Below are 11,219 nucleotides of genomic sequence, written 5' to 3' on the forward strand. Positions count from 1 at the left end.
GACGGCGACGAGGGGCAGCGTGGGGGCGTCGGGGCGGAGAAGAAGAGTGATTTTTGCAGAAACTGCTAAGTGTTGCTTATATAGCAAAGCCTTTAGTCCCGTTGATGGCACCAACCGGGACTAATGCCATACTTTAATCCCGGTTGGTGCCACCAACCGGGACCAAAGGTCACTTTTCAGCAGCCTAAAGGGCGGGAAGCAGAGGCCTTTAGTCCCGGTTGGTGGCACCAACCGGGACTAAAGGTTGGGCATTGGTACCGGTTGGTGCCACGAACCGGTACCAATGCAGCCCCTTTAGTCCCGGTTGGTGCCACCAACCGGGACCAAAGGCCCCCGTGCTGCCCGCGTCACGGCCAAATTTAGTCCCACCTCACTAGTTTAGAGGGGTGCGCAGTGGTTTATAAGCCCCACTGCCGCACCCCTCTCGAGCTCCTCTCCATTCCAGCCTTACGGGCCTAATGATTACTGCTATGCCTGATGGGCCTTCTGGGCCTACTGCGGGCCTGAATCCTGGCCCGTGGATGGGTTTCTAGTCGTATTCAGGCCGTGGTGGCCCAGTTGGTGGCAACTTTTTTTATTTTTCCCAGTTTTTTTGTTTTCTTTTTTGCTTTATTTATTTAGTTTTGTTTCTACTTACAAGAAAATACTTATTTATTTTATTTTATTTTGTTTATAATTACTTATTAATTTTATTTTATGATAATTCTTTTTGCTATTAAAGTTTCTAACAAAAAAAGTTCTGTATGAAAATTCTTATTGCTTTTAATGATTTTGAACAGAAAATACTTTGATAATTTTAGTTGCATCAATTTTATATAATTTTAGTTCCAATAATACTAGAGGTTGCGTATAATGTTTTGAACAGAAAATACTTTGATAATTTTAGTTTCATAAATTTTATTTATGTTATTAAACTTTATTTTTTTATTTTATTTTGTTTCTACTTATCTATTTTATTAACGTTTATATTATTTTGTTTCAAATTACTTATTTATTTTATTTTGTTTCTGACTTCATTTGTTATTTTTCATGCATTTAGTGATTAGTTTGAGCTATAAGACCATGAAATTGAAAAGCATTTGAAATGAACTCTGAAAAGGTTCCAACTTGGCATGGTATCATTATTTCACCCACATAGCATGTGCAAGAAAGTACAGAGGCTTACGGCAAAACCTGGATGCACTTCATGTACAAAACACACAATCTCCTTCTAAGTATCAGTGTTTCATACGGAAACTCGTCTGTTACAAAGGGATTTCATTTTTTTGAACTTATTTGAACTCCATAGTTTTTCTGTGTTCAAAATGCACCATTCAAAGCCAAATCATCAATTTACAACCCTTTCTGGCTTCATTTATTATTTTTCATGCATTTACTGATTATTTTGAGCTATAAGACCATGAAATTGAAAAGCATTTGAAATGAACTCTGAAAAGGTTCCAAGTTGGCATGGTACCATCATTTCACCCACATAGCATGTGCAAGAAAGTACAGAGGCTTACGGAAAAACCTAGATGCACTTCGTGTACAAAACAGACAATCTCCTTCGAAGTATCAGGGTTTCATACGGAAACTCGTCTGTTACAAAAGGATTTCGTTTTTTTGAACTTATTTGAACTCCATAGTTTTTCTGTGTTCAGAATGCATCACTCAAAGCCACATCATCAATTTACAACCCTTTCTAACTTCATTTGTTATTTTTCATGCATTTACTGATTATTTTGAGCTATAAGACCATGAAATTAAAAAGCATTTGAAATGAACTCTGAAAAGGTTCCAACTTGGCATGGTATCATAATTTCACCCGCATAGCATGTGCAAGAAAGTACAGAGGCTTACGTCAAAACCTGGATGCACTTCATGTATAAAACAGACAATCTCTTTCGAAGTATCAGGGTTTCATACGGAAACTCGTCTGTTACAAAGGGATTTCACCCACATAGCATGTGCAACATATAGCTCTCCAGAGCATCTAATTAAACCATACATTGAAATTATGTAAAACATTTATATGCAAAAACAAATGCGATCATAATGGCAACCAAGGTAACAACTGATCCAACTGCATAATGATACCAAGCCTCGGTATGAATGTCATATTTTCTAATCTTTCTAATCTTCAACCGCATTGCATCCATCTTCATCTTGTGATCATCGACGACATCCGCAACATGCAACTCCAATATCATCTTCTCCTCCTCAATTTTTATTATTTTTTCCTTCAAGTAGAAAGGATCGTTGGTGATGATAATGGTGATAATTTCCCCCTCCCAGAGCAAAGTTTCCCCGGCAGAACAGCTCCACTGGAGCCCTAGATTGGTTCCGCCAAGGTCCCGCCTCGTGGCGGCAGAGTTTCGTCCCATAAGCTTGCTTATGATTTTTTCCAGGGTAAAAGACCTCATATAGCATAAGATGGGCACCGGAGGCCTGTCAGGGGGGCCACGAGGCAGGGGGCGCGCCCTACATGGTGGGCGCGCCCCCACCCTCGTGAGCAGGGTGTGGCCCCCCTGACGCTGATTCCTTCGCCAGTATTTTTTATTAAATCCAAAAATGACTTTCGGGGAGTTTCAGGACTTTTGGAGTTATGTAGAATAGGTCTCCAATATTTGCTCCTTTTCCAGCCCAGAATTCCAGCTGCTGGCATTCTCCCTCTTCATGTAAACCATGTAAAATAAGAGAGAATAGCCATAAGTATTGTGACATAACGTGTAATAAAAGTCCATAATGCAATAAATATTGATATAAAAGCATGATGCAAAATGGACGTATCAAACACCATCGTGATTAATTTGCAACTTAAAACATAAAACATGATTTCATTTGTGTCCTTGATATGTTTCACCGAGAAATGTTAGCACTTGGTTTTTTAAACATATATAATGGTCTTATAGGAAAAAAAATATATAACTGGGCACGTATGAGTCACCATTTTTTCATAAAAAAATTACAACAAGTAGCTGAGCAGTGAGCCGATCCCCGCACTTGCAAGGATTGTCACCTCTCTCGGGCTGGCTCCTTGGACGCCAGAACCTTAATTGCATATATCAGAAGGTGATTGCTATCGATTGAGCATTAGACGGACTTGGATGATGGTGAAAAACTGTTGTAGGCCTCGAACTTGAGCTTGCCACCGTACTCCTCGGGGAGCTGGGACTCGTCAATGGCGTCTCTAAGCGTGGCGTCGAGGTCCCTATCAGCGACGAACACAAACTTCTTCTTGGTCTTGTCATCAATAAAGGGGTACACCATCTTCCACGCAGCCATGAATATTTAGGGCACGTGGATCAGTAACACCCGGCCCACCCTCTCCGGGTAATAGCTCTGCATGATGTCCAGCCCTGCCAGGTACCCCCGCATGTCGCAGTTCGCATACCCCCATCCCTTCAGGTCTATCACTGCCGCAAACTTCTCCTGTCCTGCAGACAACCTATAACGATTCAGACAAACCCATCAGTTAACCACTCGATCAATCTACTGTTAGCTAGCTAGTTAGCAGACTGTGAATGCATGCAAAACTGATGGATCTATCTGGGTCCATACCTGGTGCAGCTTTTCTCAAAAGCGTAGGCCACGTAGTGCTTGAGATATTCGTGATCACCCCGGACGGGGAAGTGGCGCCCACCATAGAGATACGACATGGGGCAACCAAGACGGTCAAAGCCCTGGTGGCGGTCTCTTCCCTTTGTGATCTCGCCTCGCACCTCGTCGTCCGAGATGAAGCCATGGGGCAGGGTGACACGCTTCCAGGCAAGGTACCGGAGAAGCATCGCCGACGCCTTTTGTATGTTGTGCTCCCGGGCACGCAGGAACTGCTGCAGCGTGAAGTCATCCTCCTTCTGCACACGAATGATAGCGATAGATGAAGAATTGGATCATCATCCAGGTGTGCATACATGATTGGAAGGCAGGTTCTATGAACATCATGCACACACAGGGCGTTTCATTCGGAGGATTGTGCCAATATTCTCTGGATTTGCATCGATCCCCAATTCGGAAACGAGGAAACCGATTAACTTTCTGCCTGGAACTCCGAATGTGCACTTTGATGGATTGAGTTTGATATCATATCTTGTTAAGTTGGCAAAGGTTTCAGCCAGGTCATTCAGCAGGTCGGAACCTTTGCGTGACATGACCACTAAGTCATCCATGTATGCTTCCACATTCCGACTGATTTGAGTGAGCAGGCACTTTTAAATCATGCGCATGAAAGTGGCACCGCCATTCTTGAGGCCAAAGGGCATGGTGACATAGCAAACGCATCCGAATGGGGTGATGAAAGTTGTTTTTATCTCATTGGGTCCATACAGACGGATCTGATGGTACCTGGAATACGCATCCAAAAAGGGCAAGCGCTCACATCCCACAGTTTAGTCGACTATTTGGTCGATGCGGGGCAGAGGGAAATGATCTTTTGGGAAGGCCCGATTGATATGCTTGAAATCAATACACATACGAAGTGACTTATCTTTCTTGGGGACCATGACGACGTTGGCGGGCCACTTCTTCACCAATTGCATTCCTCTTCTCCGTGGCGAACCGACGAAGATGCTCTTTAACAGGTTTTGCTTTTGGGTCGACTCACAAACGGTGCTCAGCAAGTCCCCTGGGTACACTTGGCATGTCTGATGGTTTCCATGCAAAGATGTCCCAGTTCTCACGGAGGAACTGGATGAGCGCTTCTTCCTATTTTTTGTCGAGTGTTGTTGAAATATGGGTCGGAGCAGAGTTTGTATCGGTCGGGTGAATGTGAACTGTCTTTGTTTCACCTGCCGACTAAAATGCAGACTGTGAGGCGGGATTTTTGGAGCGCAACAAATCACTCAAATCTACATTCTTTTGGTACTCTTGAAACTCCACTGCTGCCATCTGATCATCAGCAATCTTACAACCTTTCTGGAAGCAATCTTCTACCCTTTGTTGACTCCCAGTGACCGTGATCACGCATTTGAGGCCGGGCATTTTTATCTTGAGGTATACATAACATGGTCGATCCATGAAACGAGCATATGCAGGTCGACCCAAAATGGCATGGTACTCACTTTTGAAATCCACTACCTCGAAGGTCAACTTCTCCTTGCGATAATTCTTCTCATCGCTGAAAACCACGTCAAGAGTGATTTGGCCGAGTGAATAGCCTTTCTTTCCTGGGATGACTCTGTGGAATCGTATGTTGCTTTCACTGAGCTTGGACATCGGGATGCCCATCCCTTTGAGGGCCTCAGCGTATTGGATATTCAGACCACTACCACCGTCCATAAAAACCTTGGTCAGTCGAGTGTCCCCAACGACTGGGTCGACCACCAGCGCTTGCCGCCCAGGGGTGGCAATGTGTGCTGGGTGGTCAGATTGGTCGAATAGTATGGGTTTTTTTTGACCACTTCAAGTATGTTTTCGTTGCTGGGGCAACCATGTTTACTTCCCTGTTGATCACTTTCAATCAACTTTTTATATCGACGTTAGCAAAAATCATCAAAGTGGCATTGACATTGGGAAAACCATCATCCTCGTCCTTGTCGTCTTCCTTATCCTACTCTTTTTCCTTCTCACTAGGCTGACCTTTCTCACGGAAACTCTGGATCAGGAGTCGACACTGTTGAGTGGTATGCTTGGGGAGAATCAGATTCCCCTCTGCATCCTTTTTGGTGTATATATGACACGGCAAATCAAGTACATCATTCCCATCTTGATACTTCACTTTAATAGAGTTACAGGTCCCCTTGGGCTTCCCTTTGAACTTTCCCTGGTTCAACATTGTTGCCTCAGCAGGGCATGCTGCCTCAGCCTTTCGCTTCTACTTTAGACTGGAATTCCCACCTCTGGTGTCTTGGGTGACTGACTTGTGCTTGCCGCTCTGGAGTCGGTCTTCTTCTTCGCCGTTAGCACATTTTGTGGCAATCTCCATCATCCAAGCCAGAGACATGTCTCTAGTCCGACCGAACTTTAGATTGAGCTCTCTGTAGCGAACGCCTTCTTTGAAGGCATAGACTGCTTGGTGATCAGATACATTTCTCCACTATGTGATGCAGAGTGATCCACCTCTGGATATAATCTCTCAACGTCTCATTCAGTTTCTGCACGCAATGCTGTAGTTTCGACAAACCAGCAGGTCTCTTCTTGGTACCGGCCAACTCATCCCAACTGAGAATGCTTCCAAGGGCCAACTGATTCCGCCAAGCTCTGGCAGAACCTTCGAGCATCAAAGGGAGATGCTTCATGGCCACCTCATCACTGCCGCCACCAATATGCACAGCCACTCGGTAATCCTCCAACCAAATGTCGGGCTTCGACTCTCCTGTAAACTTGCTGACGCCTGTAGCCAGTCTGAAGTTGTGAGGGAGCTCAGCGGCTCGGATGGCTCTTCCGAAACACTCAGGGCCAGAAACGTGAACCCTGCTTCCACTGGACCTGTGTCTATCCAGCCCCTCTCTGTATGCTCTCTTCCGATCGACCAAACCCTGTACAAGGACTGACCTTGCATCGAACCCAGGCTCTCTAGGGTCGACTGGAACTCTGCGGTCATTACCGTACGGGCGCCAGTCGTCGTACAGCCGGGGTGCGTACGACCCATCCCTCGGAAGAGGCGAAGGCACTCGCCAGTGATGGTCACGGGCGTACTCACGATCAAACTCTCGATGAGCTCTTCCCAGGTGCCGATCTCAGCGGTGATCACGCTCTTCACACAGAAAACGTGAGTGTGCCGATTGGACTTTATCTGCCCTTACTGACTTGATGTGCATCCTGTTCCGTGACTGGAAAACAACGGAGTTCAGCTCTCCTGCCGCTCGGAGCAGCGCTCGAATCTGTTCCAAGCCCCTCCTATGAATGGGACGACTGAATAGAATCTGCTATACGCGTAGCAGCTGCAAGATTCTGGATCGGTGTACGGAATACCTGAGGTTTAGGAGGAAACAATTATCGTGGATGTCGACTAAATTCAGGGATCAGTCGACGGGCACGTTCATCGAGAGAATGTTAGAGATTCTCCAAACGGGCGCGCTCAGCCAACGTGGCCAGGCGCAATGCCTCTAAGGCCCGAGCCTCGGTGGTTTCCCGATGATGGGGGTCTGGAGGGCCTCCACATTGTGGCAGTGCAGCTCCTCCCTCTACTACGGATTGAGAGGTTGGGGCTCGTACTCCTCGTGGTCGAATGACGCGCCATCGCCGCCACCATTGCCGCTGCTACGGCGAAACTTAGGTGGGCAGCGATAGGAATCGACCATGAGGACTTCTGCCGCGGGGTCACAACTCCTGCTCTCAGAAAGAGTATCCGCACACCCAGTCCACAGGTCAACTGGACCGCAGTGAAATTCCCCGGGCTCGATTTCCGCGACTTGGGGGGGTGGCCGTCTGGCGAGCCACCGCATGCCTCACCCATCGCTGGAGCCGCGACCGACCAGATCGCTTGCGGCAATGTCCAGCAGAGTGAGTAGGCGACATGAAAGCCAACCGATACGGAGTCGACAGCTGTCGTAGGAGGACGCCGCAGGCACTCGCGCGGAAGTGCAAAGATCCGTGGATTAGGAGAGCCTTGACGTCGAGGGGAGCTTCCTGAAGCCAGGTGGAGTTGTCGGCGACAAAGTGAGCGCACCGAGTCGGAACTCGCGACCCATGATCAAACCGCCGCCGGAAACCATGCCGATGAAGATCGGAGAAAACATAACCTCGCCGGAAGTTTCTAAGACGCTTTGCCCCATGGTGGGCGCCAACTGTCATGGTACTAAGTATGACAGTAAGAATAGGGGGTATGTATGAGGAGGTGAGGTCCAAGCTACGGCGAGGTTGTACACACGAGTTTACGAGTTCAGGCCCCTCTCGGAGGAGGTAAAAGCCCTATGTCTTGGTGCCCTGAGGTGGTGGACTGGAATATGGATGTGTGTGTTACAAGGGGTGCGAACCCTTGTCCCAGAGGAGGGGGTGGCTTATATAGAGTGCGCTAGGATCCCAGTCGTCCCCGTTACAGGGTTCAATGTACATTAAGATAGAGCGTTACTGATAACGCCAGCTATGAAGTGCGTCATCAATGGTCTTTAAGACTACGGAGTGAATGCCTGACTGTTGCCATCCCGAGTGGTTCTAGGTCTTCTATACTCCGAGTGGTTCCCTGTATGGTCGAATGACTCCATCCATGTCTAGTGAAATTGGAGGTATCCGAGTGAGGTGACTGGTAAAGTGGATTGCACTCGATGGCTTCAGTTGATACTCCTTGTTATATCTTGAACGTCCTTGATTCTAGGGTAGTGACCTTGGGTAGGGAGTATAGGTCAGGTCTATGACCCTATCCTAGGTCTATGGCATCCTCATTAGCGCCCGAATGGATTGAGGTCCGAGTGAAAAGAAAGTTGAAGTTGACCCTGTCTTAACCCCTATGCTTCATAAGCATCCTTGACGAGGTCAAGATTCCTGCTGAGACTTTGACTTCATTTCAGTTGCCTTGATCGATTCAAAGGTCATCGAGTGAATTTGTACTGATAATCTTCGAGTGTCGTAATGGTGCGAAATCTTCGGCGCGATTGGTTACTGTCATTCCCGGATCTCACGGGATTCAAAAATTTGGGAAAGCGCGTGAGGTAGGGAGCACCGCACTCAACGGGATGGATAGACACGGGCACCTTGATTTCCACGCCACCTTTTTCGCCACGTATCCGGCGCGCGGCTGTTGTGGGATTTGACAGATTTGCTCGGGCCCACGTGCCAGCCACTCGAAAGTAGACCCTTAAAAGGCGTCGAGGCCGTGGCGTCTGCACTATGCGCTTCTATTCCCCTTCTTCCTCTGCCTCTCCACCGCATCTCCTTTCACCCTCGACACCGCCGCTCTGCCAGTGCGCAGCCCTCCACCATGGTGAAGGACAAGACGGCGGCGCTGGAGCGCGCAGAAAAGGCGATGGAGACGGCGAAGGGCAATAAAATGAATCGGGGGTCGTCATCGAGGTCCACGCTGCCGCCGGGTTGGATTCAGGGAGACTGGATCTGATCTACACTCCGGCCCAATGATCTGGAGGATCTGGCCTCCACTGGTTTGACCAGCGTCGGGGCTGCGAGGTTGAGGGAGGATGAGAGGGAGCCTCGGCCGTGGGCGGGTGAGTGTGTCCTCCTCTCTACACATGTGGACTGTGGATTCTCCCTTCCCCCGCACCCTTTCTTTGGGTTTTTTTTGAACTTATTTGGCGCCCAGCTTCATCACTTCTCTCCCAATACCATTACATATCTCGCTGCGTTAGTGTCCATGTGCGAAAACTTCCTTGGCTATAGACTGCATTGGGGGCTTTTCAAACATATTTTCACCATACATTCCCAAACTGTGAAGAAGGCAAAGCCGACTGACGAAAGAACGAACGTGATTCAGATGTTCGGGGGTTTAGGGATTCAGATGAGAAGAGTAGCACTTTTCCTCCCATGACTCTTCCTGAGTCGGTTAGGAGCTGGCAGTCGACCTGGTTCTACTGCGAGGACATTCCGACTCCGGGTCACTCGACCGGCCTTCCTCCCTTCACCCTAGATTGAGTCCAGCAAACTTCTTCACTGATTGTTACCACAGCGGAGAAAGTAGAGACAAACATGTTGGTCGAGAGAGTAGTCCAGTTGGTCCGTCAGGGCGTAACTGGCATGGATTTGTTGGAGGTGTTTCTCAGTCGATGCATCCAGCCGCCCCAAGCCCGTGACTACTCGATGTGGATGTACTCGGGCTCCAACGATATCGCTCGGGTCCATCCAGAGGAGGTTCCCGGCGAGATGGTGGCTCTGTGGCTGAAGAGCTTTACCGGAAACAAAGACAACCCTAGGGGAGCCAGGACAGTCGATCCATTCGACACAGAGAACTAGCCGGACAAGGTCCAATCCTTTTTACCGAGTGTACTTTATTCTGTCTTGTAACTGTATTAGAATCTGACTGATGTTTGATTGATCTCCCGCCTTGCAGGTTTATACTGAGATGTACTCGATGAACAAGCCCAAGAGCAAGTCCAGGAGGGACTAGACAGCACGGAAGAGAGCGGCGAATGGCAATCCTCTGATGACGATGATGAAGAAGAGAGTGACGAATCGGACAATGAAGAGGAGGTCGACTCACCACCTCGCACCAAGCGCCGATCCAAGCAGTTCCACTATCCAGCGGGCGGGCATGGCAAGATCGTGGCTCCGAGTACGCAAGAAAATAAGTGCACTCGGACTTCGACTCTGGAGCCATCAGAGAAGGGTGCCAAGAAGCCCAAGGTTGCTCCTCCAAAGTCTCGGAAGACTTTGCCCAAGATCAAGATGGATGTTCCTGTTCCTTCTGCGTGAGTGCTTTATCTTTTTGTGTTTCCCTACAGACTCATTCTTCTGTTCTGACCGACTGGGTTATGATCTCTTCAGTGCCGCAACTTCCGGAACCTCCATGTATATTGACAGAACCCCAGGTGATGAAGAGACTGAAGATGCGGCAACTTCCAAAGCTGGTATGACCCTGCAATCTTAAACTTCTGCTGTCGACTGTGCTGTCGATTGAGTTGTCCGTCGATTGAACCCCTATGGTTGCTTTTTTTTTTGTAGCTCCGTGGGACATCATTGAGCTTCGAGACAACGAGGAAGAAGTGCCTCTGAAGACTACGGGGATGAAAGGCAGGGCTTCGAGCAGGAGTACGGCCGTAGGCCAGGAGCCTCAGTCGACATCAACGCCGGAGGCAGTGGTCCCGTGATCCGGAGATCCGGCTCGGGCCAGTGTTTCTTTTGCCAATCCGTTATCGACTGAACGTCCCCTGTGCAGCTCCATTCTTTGGATCCTGTGGTTACTCCGACTAGATTACCATCATCACTCTTTGTTACATATCGTACTCCAGACGACCCGACGAGTGCCGCCAGGGATGCCCTTCTCCAGGAAAACCTTGTGATGGGGCAGATGAAGGTGGTGCACGAGGCCAGTCAGGTTGCCTACAATGCCAACGCTGCACTGCAAGTCAATGTCAAGGTCAGTTGGTTTCCGACTGGTTTCTGGATTAGTGGTAGTTGCAACTGCTGCTTCATTGCTCGTAAGGTGTTTCTGGATGAGCGTTTTAGAACATTTATGTGCATCTATCATGGGTCTGTATTTCGCATCCAATCACCCACTTGGTGTTTTGACTTAGTGTTGAATTGCATTTCCGCTTGAGTCGACCATGTTGAGTCGAGTATTTTTCCGAACCAGTGGGGGCACGTAGAATGCACCCACTGGGTGTAGTCCCCAAGACCACCGTCAGGTGATTGAC

General features: G+C 48.3%; 1 pseudogene; it reads right to left on the bottom strand.

Moving 5' to 3' along the window:
• Positions 1–3,072: 3,072 nt before the first annotated feature.
• LOC119310673 lies at positions 3,073–5,205 on the bottom strand (annotated as a pseudogene).
• Between the last annotated feature and the right edge of the window lie 6,014 nt (positions 5,206–11,219).

This window comes from Triticum dicoccoides, chromosome 5B (assembly GCF_002162155.2).
Source record: "Triticum dicoccoides isolate Atlit2015 ecotype Zavitan chromosome 5B, WEW_v2.0, whole genome shotgun sequence".
NCBI classification, from domain to species: domain Eukaryota; kingdom Viridiplantae; phylum Streptophyta; class Magnoliopsida; order Poales; family Poaceae; genus Triticum; species Triticum dicoccoides.